At 35.6% G+C, this 12,806-nt stretch overlaps 1 protein-coding gene across 13 annotated transcripts in view; it reads left to right on the plus strand.

Moving 5' to 3' along the window:
- The first annotated feature begins 3,667 nt into the window (after window positions 1-3,667).
- The window catches only part of LOC111934667 (uncharacterized), a 113,545-nt gene continuing 104,406 nt past the window's right edge, over window positions 3,668-12,806 (plus strand). For 8 of the 13 annotated variants that reach the window (XR_015275539.1, XR_015275538.1, XR_015275542.1 and 5 more), the window contains exons 1-2: window positions 3,668-3,799; window positions 4,180-4,355. The gene's annotated coding sequence lies outside the window, so the exon portion shown is untranslated. Of the gene's footprint in view, window positions 4,356-8,031; window positions 8,157-12,806 lie in introns of those variants that run through there. The other 5 variants (XR_002867368.2, XM_086848176.1, XR_015275543.1 and 2 more) reach the window with 4 other exon arrangements.

Below are 12,806 nucleotides of genomic sequence, written 5' to 3' on the forward strand. Positions count from 1 at the left end.
GCATCATCAAGTTGGATGCATGGTTCCTGTTTGGGTCGACTTCTAATGAAGAGCTTATGAATTAAAAAGAGTCAGCCAGAAAGGGAAAGGGCAGGTAAGAGGAACCAGGCTCAGGGACACTGAAAGTATCAAATTCAGTAAACTGCAAGCTAACTTTTAATAAATGTGTTGCAGGGGACCTCAGATTATTAAGTAGTGTGCTATTGAACAATTGTATTAATAGTGGCAAAACGGGCTTTTCTGAATGACACTTGGTAACTGAAGTGAATGTCTGCTTGAAATCCTATGGGAATGTGATTTCTTGGGTAATTCTAAGAGGGAATTTGACCTCTTTATCACAAAAGACTGACCATCTTGTAACAATTCCAAGCAGGGTTGAGGTTTGGCAGAAATCTCTAATATGAACTCTTTCATTTTTTAACTGCATATTGTCATTCAAAGGGTGAGAAAACTGAAAATTTCAGGTAATTTAATTATTGGTTTGTTTTTCTAATGGCTGAAATTGGTACATACTCCAGAGGGTCATTGTCCTGTGAATTTCCTTAATGATACCCTATAAAAGGGATTTTGGTGCACAAATTAGGTAACAATTGAGGAAAAGCGAGCAGATGCTTTGCAGTGAGAGGTGTCTGCTGGCTGCCTGAGGAGGATCCCTGCTCCTTCAACAAACTGCTAAGGTCAGTTTAATGTGGAGGGCAAACTTGAGGCATCTAGACCCATGTGTGTATATATGTGCTTGTTTCAAACTGTAGTTTACTGCTTTTTAAATAATTAATTCGTTTGAAACAGTCTCCAAATACCCACTGCCAGATCTCTTTATTCTAGTGAAGATGTGGGGAGCTATGTATTCCCTTCTGCACCCTTTCCTGTAAGTAATGTTCATACAGTCTGTACAGCTCGTTTGATCTAAAATCATGACATCTTTTTGTGGAATATGCTGAAGTTTTAGGGAGGTGGGACTGGACTATGGCATTTGAAAGTGAAGCATCACTGCTTTCTCTACAAAGTGAGGAACAAGGATCTGCCTCTGGGTGGGAAAGAGGTCATACCACAGTACTGGAAGGGCACTTCTACTGACTGGAATTTTCCTGACAGAAAGAGTTCTGGATATAATCATTTTCTTCCCCCTTTACACAGGTAAAGATTTTTTTGGAGTGTGACGTTGGCTCCTAGTGAGGGGAAAGGCTCAGGGGCCTCTGACCTCCTGCAGGTCCTGCCTGAGCCTTCAGCATCCTTACAGGTGCAGTCCTGGGCCCTGAGCTTTCCCCAGCCTGCAGGAGATGTCCTGCCTTACAGGGGATTTTCACTTAAAAACACTAAGTTCCTTTGACAAAAGGGAATCTCTTCCCATTTTGCAGAGTCTGTAAAATCTGAAGTATCAGGACCTGATATCACACTATTGCAAATATTCTTAAAAACCCCTCTGTATGTTTGCTTTTCAGAAATGTATCAAGCCTTGAAGAAAAAGGGAACACACTGAAGACTCCTTAACAAACACCACTATATTTTAAAGGCTGAAATGTGATTTTTTTGTTACATTTGTGAAAACCCAATTCTGCTATTCAACATTGCATTTATCCTAATAACTAGTTATTTCACTGGCTTCCTCAACAAAGAAATAAAAAAAAAACCAGGAAGAAATTATCCAGTTGGTGGTAAAATCACAGTGTAGGCATACTTACAAGAGCAGAATTACTACAAGTCTTGTTTCTTTGATGAGGGAGTTTTGTAAATTAGCTCATTTTTGTATTCTTGCAACAGACGCATGCAGAGAACTCTACCCTGCATCCTTCCTGCATTAATAAATAATCATTCTGCATGTTTTTGGCTCTAATCACTTATACAGACAAAGGCAACTTTAGTAAGAAAAATGTTTCTGTGGAAGGTATTTGCGTAAGTGTGACTGCAGGTGAGAGATCTGTATTCTGTGCCAAGTGCTTGCTTTTCCTCACATTTCTGGAGCTGGATCTGTGCTCCAGTGACTTGGTGTTCCAGTGCATCTCTCACTTCTCAGTTTCTCAACTTTTCTTTGTGAGCAATGAGTATCAGTCAAAAAGGCAAAACCATTCCCTGCAAACTACCCTACTTAAATCCAGTCTGTGGCAGCATTATGATTCCTTCTATCTGGAGTATTTTTGCAAAAGCTTAAAGAAATAATATGTTAGTTTGTTAGTTTGCTTTGTATTAGTTTAATGCAGTGTTTTGAATAAGAGTGTATCAAATTCTCACATTTAAAGTATCTGGCTAATAGGCTGTTAAATGATTATTCCATCAAAATATATGACCAGTTAACAGTTCATAATTAGCATCCCATGTTTTATACTCAAAGTTTATGCCCATATATATTTTTAAATGCTGTGTTTAAATTGCTTATTTCAACCTTGGAAATACTGCAAGTATGATTAGCAGACAGATAAATATTTTTTGTCTAAGAAGCAACTGATTTTTGGCAATATGAAAAAGTCTTATCCTATATCTTTATAATTCTAATGAAGGTGTACAATTGATAGCTGAATTTCTCCTGTGAATATATTTCACTTCCATGCATGCTGTTCCAAAAATACAACTTCAGCTGTTTTAGAATGCTTTAGAAATAAATTCCCTTCCCCAGTTTTGCATGATTTTTATAAAATTAGGTCAAAGAATTTTCAATTGAAAACAGTACTTTGTCATATTATCTACAACACATGTCTAGCAAATTTATAAATGCAATGCTCATTCGAGTAAAGTTCCAAATCATAATGAATGGTTTAGACAGTATTATCATCAATTTCCTACAGGTGCAGCTCTGGAAATCAGTGACTTCAATCAAAAGCCTCTGTCAAGTTTCAGTGCACTGTCATTTTTTACATTCAGGTTTTGCTGAAATTAAAAAAAAAAAAAGAAAGAAAAAAGACAATTCTGTAAATGTCTTTACATCCATTCTACCTTTGGGTGGTGCTTTTGAGCAGTGCTGTGCGGTTGTTTCTGTTCAAAGAATTTAAAAGCACTCATATTTTTACACTTTATACTAACACTGTATTTCTTTCGTGATATTATGGAGTTAAAATTGCACTGTGTGTTTTAACACACATTACAACAACCTCTTAAGGCAAAAAAGTAAATTCATGCAAATGAGTTATGGAAAGTGAAAAGAATTGTGCTGCTTCATTCATTGCAGGGATAGTCATTGGAAATAGGCTTTTTCCTTCTCTGGACTCTGTGCTTGCTCTGTCTCATGCAAGTGTCCATTGATAGTTATCTTTTGAATACCAATCTTTAGAGAGTATAGAAAAGGACATGAAGAAAGAATGCATGGTCTATAAAGCTTGCTTTAAATAATTTCAATTTTTTTCACTTGTGTCTTTGACATATTGTTGATACAGCTTGTTCCTGTTGCTTTGCTGGTATCTGAAAATTAGAATGAAGGAGAAAATTCATATTATTGAGTTAGTGGGACACTTCCTAGTTTATAGTACTTCACATGCCACTGGTTTTCTGCAGCCTTCCTATAAAAGAAACACTGCAATTAAAACCCAGTAACATTCAATTAAAAAAATATAATGCTGCTCCTTTTGAAGAATTGCCAGTGCAAAGAACAGTGAAGTTATACTGAGCTGACCCATTGCACCTTATGACATCAAAGTTCAGGGCTTCTCCTGCCTTCAGGTGTGCAAGGAAACAACCTGCCCTTCCCCCAGAGCAGCTTGCAGACTGACACCTCTGTCAGTCTGGGAACCTGGGAAAACACTTGTTGCCAGCAAAACATTTTTGTAAAGCTGTAGAAACTTAAATCCTGAGGGGTTCCTGCTCTTTCCCTGTGGGTGGATGGTTAAGCTCTGTTAAATTTGAGGGATTGACAATAGGCTGTGAATATCAATCTTTATTTTGCTAATTCTTTCTGTCTTATTTGTTGTTTTGTCTTTCCAAGTGCTTGTATAGTTTCTGTATTCAGGCAATGCTCCTGTAACTTTTTGACAGGAATTTAAAAAGTTTTAGGCTGTGAACATTTAAATTTTGTTGCAGATGGAAGAGTTACCAAACTTTTCCTGTTTTAGGTTTGCTTGTAAAGGTTATAAATTGTAAATTAGTGATTTAAAAAACCCCAAAACTCTTATATACATAAAGCTATGAGAAAATTACATTTTTTATTATCTGATATATATTATTAACTAGTATATATTATTAACACCTTTCCAGTATAGGAGTAGGGTTCCTTTCTGTGTAAAGTTGAGGATTACCTGTCTGTGTCTCTACTTTTCACACCCTCCTGGAGAGAGCAGCTAGAACAGCCAGGCTCCTGTGATTTCACCTCGACTTTTAAACCATCTGGGCCACTGTGGAGCTCCTCTTAATCAAAGGGAAGCCTTCAAAAGGTAAAAACCACTGAGTTTATCTATGATTAACTTTTAGAATAATCAGTTTCTGCTGGGTTTTTCTGCAGCTAGGCAGTGATGGCAGCTTTCCTCAGGGCTGCGCTGAGAGCTGAGGCAGAACCAGAGCTGTGCGCTGGTTAATCCATGCAGGACTTTGCAGGATGGGGCTCCTTTTTGCATTTCCAATTCTGTAACATCAGGCCTCTCCTGCAACACAACAATTCTTTGTTTTGTGGCCTTGCTGAATTCAGTTTCATGTTAAATGATCTTGCCTGCTTGTCTCGTGTCATTCAGTAACAACCCTTTGAAATTTCTCTTAACTGCTTTGGTTTACTTTGTTACCGTGTTCAAGTTTAATCTCAAAATAATGTCTGATTCCTTCATCCTCCCTAATGAGTTATGAGTCTTCTCTGCCTTTTTTTTTTTTTATGGTCAAAATATAAAGCATCTGTGTGCTGTAATTCTCTTAATACTTAAATAAATGATGTTTAAGAACTACTTGGAAGAAAAATTTAGTGTCTATAAATCAATTAAACTAATGCATACAAAATAATCAGAAGTATATGGGGCCAGGCATTTCAAGCATATCTTTTTTTCCCCTGAATATATGTTGATAATTCAGTATAACTCTCTTTTTTTCCTGCATAGAGTTTTTTGTGCTAAACTGATGCTGTCTCAGTTAATGGGTGAGGAAGAGAGGTAATACTTTAAACCACTTTAAAGAAAAGGCATTAATGTAATTTCTGAAAAATAGTAACCTAAAGTAATGAATTTGTCAAACTAAGCATTCAAAGCAGTTTATTTAGTAGGGTCTTTTTTTTGTGGGGGGGAAAAGCCCCACTCCCTCTTTAAGAGTGCAGCAGTGCCCAGGTATGCTGGGATATTAACAAAAGTGTTGACCACGCAGAATGTGACGAGACAAATGTCTTCTCATTGTGTGAAGCATGAAGGCCATGATAGATGATTTCAAACAACAAAGCGCAGCCACTGAGACAAAATTAGTGTTGTTTTAATTACCAGTGTCTGTAATGTTATCTATCCATAACTGTCTTGAAATAGACTGTCAACAGAACAGAGACTTAATACTTCCATGTAGTGTTTCTTAAGTTGCAGCTGTGTGCCTTTATAAAAAGCATTTAAAGTTGTTTTTGAAATATTTGCTTATAGCTTCAGAAAAAAAAAATTCTGTACTTTAAGAAAAGCATCATATTCTCTTTCTAAGAAAAGAAGTAAGCAGTTCCTATTAAATGTTATTTGGAAGTCAGGGTAAGGGATAGAAAATGGAACTTGGCCTGACATTTTTCAAGCAAAGTTTACACTCAGTGAGCTGTGTTTTGTGTCAGTCACAAACAGCATTATGACATTAATAGTAAAGAAGATTCTTTATTCCTGAAATATTCTTGAGTTGAGATGGGGTGTTCTTCATATATTACTAAGTGTATATATTGTGCAGATGAAGCATTTCTTACTTTCTGGGCTTGCAGGAGATGAAAGATAGGCCAGCTTTTGAAAATGGTCTACATGGCACCTGCTACAAATGAGCAGGGAAAGCAATCGAGCTAATAGATTACAGTAATTATCCAATCTTTGGCTAGTTTGTATTGGCAAACTATAAATACAGTACACATTAGAACAAGGTGCTTACAGAATGTACATGAAAGGTCAATGTAATTTGCAAGTCGCTAGTCATTAGAATATGCTAAAAACCATTGCTTCAGGGCTCAGATTTTAATGATGAATACATTGATTATTAAGTAGCAGAGGAAAAATGTAGCAGAGCTACTGCAGTGTAATGATAGGTCGCTTTATTTTGGGAAGGAAATCAACTAAGCTTCAGAATGCATGCATTGAGAAATATAATTGCAGTGAGGAAAATTCCTCAGAGGAGCTTGGCACATATTAAAAGCAAAAACTTGAGACATGTTTGTGATAAGATTACTAATAAATCTCTGGTAAGTCTTAGACTCCTGACAATAACCCAGCAACAGAGCACTTCATCTTCTCCATGCTTTAGAATTTAAGATCGGTCACAAACAATCTAAATTACGACTGATACTAGGCAGATGCAGTACTGTGCTGTGTTGCTCATCATAAATCTCCTGTTCCTTATATGCAAATTAAACTCCATTTTAAAAGATAATTTTTCACATGGTGATCTCCTTTATTTGTGAAATACCAGTGATTCTTAAGTTTGGAGAGCAATCTCAGGAGTACACTGTAACCATTGTTTGGGGAGAAGAGAAAAAGGTGGGAAGTTGGTTTGGAATAGTTTGAACATCAGTGCATGGGATATTTCAAATAACTTATTAAGTTAGACACAGCACTAACCCTGTTTGTAGTTTAGCTGTGGCCTTGTTTCCTTCAGCAGCTGCCTGAGTAACTTATCTTTGACTTTTAAATTCTCTCTTGTTTATATCAAATCTTCAAGGTTCTTTAACTCTTACAACAGCACAACAGAACATAACCAAGCTGTGTAGACAAATATGTTTGTCTTCATCAGCAAACAATAACCTCCTTCAGCTCTTCATTTAAACCAGCAAGATTATCTCCCTTCAGTATTTTGAAAATAGTTGTGTGTGTATTGCTGGTTTTCTCCCTGTCTTATGCAGATTCAGAGTTATGGGAACGGATAAAGAGAATGTCAATTTAATTCATTGCTATACAGGTGTTATCAAAACAGGCCATGTCTACAGGAGAGAGACTGGAAATACAAGACATTTTGCATATGAGGGAAATGATGTTAAAAACTTTATGAATTTTTTTTAAAAAAATATTTATAATCTGTTTTCATGAAAAGACTTTAAATGCTTCTATGAATCATAACTTGTGTACTGTAAAGGGAAAGAAATGTGTAATAGCAAAGTACAGTACATATCAAAACTGTTCTTTCACTTGGCATGTTTGATAAGTCTTAATAATAACTCATGCTAAATTGAATCAAGCTATATGTGGTACAATCTGAGACACGAGGAGAGAATGGATAGGATTGAGGAGCACTTAGCAGAACATTAATCAGATAGGCCACGTTCTCCATGGTATAACTAATTCTTGCTCCTTTGACATCACTGGTCTGCATCACTTAAAATTCTGATCTGGCTAAGATGGTTTGGTCTGTGAGGAATAGTTGATGCTGGTGTCAACACAATGAGTGTTTTGTATTGTGCTGGTTTCCTCTGTATTGCCTGGAAACTGCCACCTGTATTTCTTAGGAACTGGAATAAATCCTGTCTCTTAGTCATGTTTTTAGAACTCTACATGTAATAGCTGCAGGTTAGGAAACTTTTTAAAGAGTAAGAAAAGTGAAAGTATCTGTTGAAAAACAAAAAACTCCTACTGTTGAAATGAATTAGAATTATTCTTAAGTAAGCAGTGTGAGGTCAGTAACCCAGTATAAATCTTTATGTTTTCAGATTGTCATATGGACAACAGAGATGTTTCTCACAGTGTGATGTCCTTGCTCAGGATTCCAGTTTTTTTCCTTTTGAAACTTGTTGGCAAATCCTTAGTTTTGAAACAGCAAACTGTGCTGTAAAAAGATTAGATTATGCATACTTAAGAGTGTTTTTGGAAGCAAATGCAGGCTGTTGGTCTCCCTGAGTGATTTTGTTGTTGACTGTCTGGCTGAGGTGGGTGTGTGATTACAGTTACAGTAAATTTCACATTCAAAAGCAAATGAGCACTGGTTTTAGTTCCCTTGTTCCTTATTTACCCTATTGAAACAGATACTCCTGTACCTAGTGCTGTGAAGTACAATGATGTGAATTCATCAAAACATGCATTAAGGGGCAACACTACACAAGGGTAAGGATATAAATATATTTTACAATTCTTAGGTTCCTATCATAAGAATAGTTCATGAGTGAATGTAAATTTACAGTAGGTGCTTATCAAATGTGAAAATGCTTGCAAATCAGAAACAAACTTTGGGACTATAAACATATTTCAATGATAGTTCACACAAAGAATATGTTTGATAGTAAGAAATAATGTTCTCCTTTAGTTTCTACATGAAGGAGGTTGACACATGATTGTATATGGAGAATTATAACATTTCTCAGTCAGAACATTGCACACAAGCTTTAATCCTCTAATCAGAATGCTCATTATTAGGGAACATGTAATGACATAAAATATTATTATTTATTTATAAAGCAAGAAAAGAACATTATCAAGCATAAAGGGACTATAAAGAGAAAGCGCAGTTAAATCAGTTGATTTTACTTCTGTCTTCCATACAGAAGTGACACACATGCTATCAGTTGTCTATGTTTTCTAAAATACTTAATAGAAATAGTGAAACATGTTAATTTCTTGCATAAAATAAAAGTTATCTGACTTTTGAAAGTAACTTTTGAATATCACTGTGACCAAATGGTTTTTAAAGTACTCGATAAAAATATTGAAATATGCTAATGAATTGCATAAAAGAGAGTTATCTGACTTCTGAAAGTGAGTTCTGAATACCACTGTGACTTGTACATGTGTCCCATGTACGTGTGAGTTGGAATATTTTACTCCACTAAAGTAGAACCCTATAAAATCTTTTGGGTTTGACTGTAAGATGCACTTGTACAGACAGTAATTGGCCTGTTACAGAGATATTAATTAACATGTTAGAAATGTTTTCTTTATTAATGAGAAATTCACACATACTATTTAAATTAATTTGTATAGTTTAAAATTAATTTATTGTGGCCTTCGATGACCTCAAATCTACTAAGACAAAGCTGGAGTATTGTACTAACTGTTAAACCATTCATTAAACATTTTATGCAAATAGTGTTTGTTTATAAACAAATTAACTGCAAGGATTTTCAAAACAGGTGCTGTGTTGTGAATGCGTACTAAATGATGTGGTACTGAAAGAATTAATTAGACCTTCAGATGTAATTAGTTGCAATAATTTGCGTGATTAGCGGCTTGGTTAAGAAGTAAGACACACACATTGTAATGCATGGAAGAGTCACTGCAGTAGCTTTGTCTTTCATACGGTGAAGATGAGATTTCCTCATGTTTAGGAAATTTTTCAAAAAATTGCTGACATAGCTGGAGTTAATTGCCAAGTATCCTGTAGGGGGTAACGTGGGTTTTTTTTCCCTTGGCTTGTTGCAATGCATATGCATTGGAAGCAATACCATTTGTTTGTACCTCAATGAATTTTTAAAACAGAAGGCTGTTAACCCTAGATCTTCAAGTCTCCAGAGAAAGAACTGATACTTAACATGTTCAGGGTTAAAAGATAGGCTGTGTAAGCCATATGAAACAGGTCCAGTGTTTCAAGATCAAGTTCTAAATATTCATGTAATTTTTCCCTCCCCCTTGCAACCATAGTTCTGATTTTTCTTCTTGTGTATCCAACAATGCAGTCATCCATTGGAGGTGCATGGAGAATGCCTTGGAAACCGGCATTAGTCAAAACCAATTAAAAAGAAAGTCATGATTACTGATACTTAATTTATGATGAGCACATTCCTAGTTATAATAAATGTACAGTACCATTGTGACTTACAAGAAAGGTTTTCCTCTTGATAATACCTTGATGCCCAGTGACAATGTTAGTGAGTGGGTTTGAAATGAATTAATATGGGGACTTGATCTTTGTTTTACCTGCTTGAAAAAGGTGGATTGACAGCAAACCACAATAGATTCACTTTACCGGTCGCTGGTGGAAGTTGCTGCTGCTTTGCTATTTGAAAAGAAAAGGCTGAAGATTTTTGTGCCTTGAGGCATCAAGAATGCACAAATATTGAAGTAATGTGCACTTTGGCAAAATTTATTCTCTGGCAGAACCCTCTTAATAGTTAGAAACACACTTGGGGGGCTTGTATGTGTATTTTGGAAGAACAGGTATGTTCTCTGTAAACCACATTGTCAGAAAAAGAAAAGGTTTCCAGAAAGAAGAAGAGTACAGAAGAAAAAGAAACAAAGTTTATTAAATCAGTTGTAAAGTAAATAAGTTAAATTAGCAGTGTAGAAAATATGAAGTGATGAGAGGCTTCTCAGAATAACAGACTTGCCTGTGGTGAGTGTTAGAAGCATTCCACAGAGGTGATGTTGAATGATCCAAGGAATTTGAATTTAAGCTTTTTTAATACAGGATTTTATTTGATCAGATTAAGCGATGGCAGTCTGTGAGATGAGATGTGGGGGAACTTTGTTTCATCTCAGATGGAAGGGTCTCATTACACCTTGTTTGCTTTATGAATTAATGTAATGATCCTGAGGCGTGAAGTAGAGGAGACCTTGTTTAGAAGCAACTGCCTTGCTGCAGTTACCAAATTGTTTATGTTCTTTTAAGTTCTTGCTGTATGATTTCCAGTAGTTTTTATGTAGCTGCAAATCTGACATAAGCAGCAAGACCCAGCAGGAGATCTCTGGTTAAATGATGACCACAATGATACCGTATTTGGATTAGTGACTGCAAAGTATTAGTGGTCACATATCTAAGAGAAAGTAAAACCTGAGCTTTTTATTGCAAACTCAGTGTGGAACACAGTTTATCTTAGCACTGAGGCAGAACATAAGTGCAGTACTTCTTGCTACTTCTCTCCAACCAAATAGCTATTTACACTTTTAATTTACACTCTTAACTTTTTTTTCTTTTAAAAGCATGGAAGGAAATTGAATAAAATAAATATTAAAAATGACAAAAGAAGAACAAAAAGCATCATTAACTGCTGCACAGCTGCTGTGTGTCTGCTGTCACGGGGATTACCCTTAATTACTATGGATGAAGTTTGCTATCATTGGTTCTTTGGATGCCTCACAATTGGTTTATTTTTAAAGGAGTTCTTTCTATGTACGTTTTAATAGAATATGCAGCTGTTAAAGTTTGAAGGAAAGAAATCATTGTCTTAGATTTGAAGAGCCTGAAAATCATTTGACAGAGCTAACATAGGGATCCACTTGAATGAATTTATTTTTTTCCTCTCTGTAGTCTGTTTAATTCAGTTCTTTTAAGTGTGATGTTTGCAAAGTAGTCTTTAAAATGGGCTCTTCTCTATTGTGTTTGAATTTGAACAAAATTAACATTTGTATGTCATCAGTAGCTGCAATGCATAGCTCAAGGCAATGAAGGATAGAAAGTCAAAGAATATGGGAAATTTGATTAAAATGAATGAGTAGTAGAAGGTCTTAAGGGTGGACATAGCTTACTTGTTGATTTATTTGTATTGTTTCTTGAGGCAAAAGAAGCTAATTCCATGGGATGTTTAGAAAACAGCTCTTAATTATGAAAATGAAAAGGTTTTTAAGTCAATAAAATGAGGTGTGAGACAATGTAATCTGGAGATTTCTATACTTATGTATCTAAATCCTAGTCCTACTTTGTAAAGGGGGCATAAAGCTGAGCAGGGAAATGTTCTCTGACAGAACCTTTCTCCAAAGCGTTTTCCCGGAACCTCTTCTTACCTGGGCTCAGTTGGATATTTATAATGTTTTGCATCATTTTACTCTCTAGGACATGGATTGCTTGGTGGATAATTGTGTAGTTTGCAAGACCCCCCTTGTCTTGAATTTTGAGGCTTGGCTTTCCCTTTTGTCTCAGTATTCTGAACAGTACCCATAGCAACTTTTATACTTTTGAGTCTCCTTGATGGATTGATATAGGTGCCTTTTCCATGTTTCAAAAACTTTCTTGTCAACATTTTCTTTCCTTGATATATCAGAGCTGGAAATCTGAAATGCTTTTCTTGCTAGTTTAATGCAGAAGTGCACTTTTTGGAAGAGAATTTTAAATGAAAAATAATTTAAAATTAAAATCCGAGGCAGAGGGCCCATATTGCTGGTACTAGTGAAAATCCAGTCCACAGCTTAGTCAAATGAAAGATTCCTAAGTAATTTACCTACCATAATAATTTTTCAATTAAAAAAAGTGGTTAGCTGGTTTGTAACACCTTTATGAAATGGCTATTTTTTTTCTAAAGAAACAGAATAAGAAAACATTTGGAAATGTGTGAATGTTTATCAGCGGATATTTATTTCTGATATGGATATTATTTCCTCTTAGTCCCTTGTTGTATTCTAAAAATAAAGGACATGGAGAATGTAGGTGCTTAATGGACCTGGAAAATGTTTTTATAGATTCAGCTCTCCCAGACCTCCTCCCCAACCTCACAAAATAAGCAGCCCTAAGAACCCTAATGGATGTGGTTGATTGCCAAAGTTATTTGGGGGAATTTGACAATTCTACTGTTTGTGGAAGAGCCAAAGTTATAACACTGCCCAGATGAACCCTTCCCATTTCCATTTAATATTTAATGTCAAATAAAGATAGCTTAAAATAAAGTTGATGCTAAACAAACCAAAAAAAATTTAAAATATCCCCTCAAGACTGTACATGATATCTAATGCCAAAAATATACAAATGAGCTGTTGAAGTTCTTACAGGAAGGATGATGATGAATGTAGGATTTTACACTTCAAAGACAAGCTCAGCCTTGGAGCTGGGAA

Source organism: Cyanistes caeruleus, chromosome 12, assembly GCF_971803275.1.
Source record: "Cyanistes caeruleus chromosome 12, bCyaCae1.hap1.1, whole genome shotgun sequence".
NCBI classification, from domain to species: Eukaryota; Metazoa; Chordata; class Aves; order Passeriformes; family Paridae; genus Cyanistes; species Cyanistes caeruleus.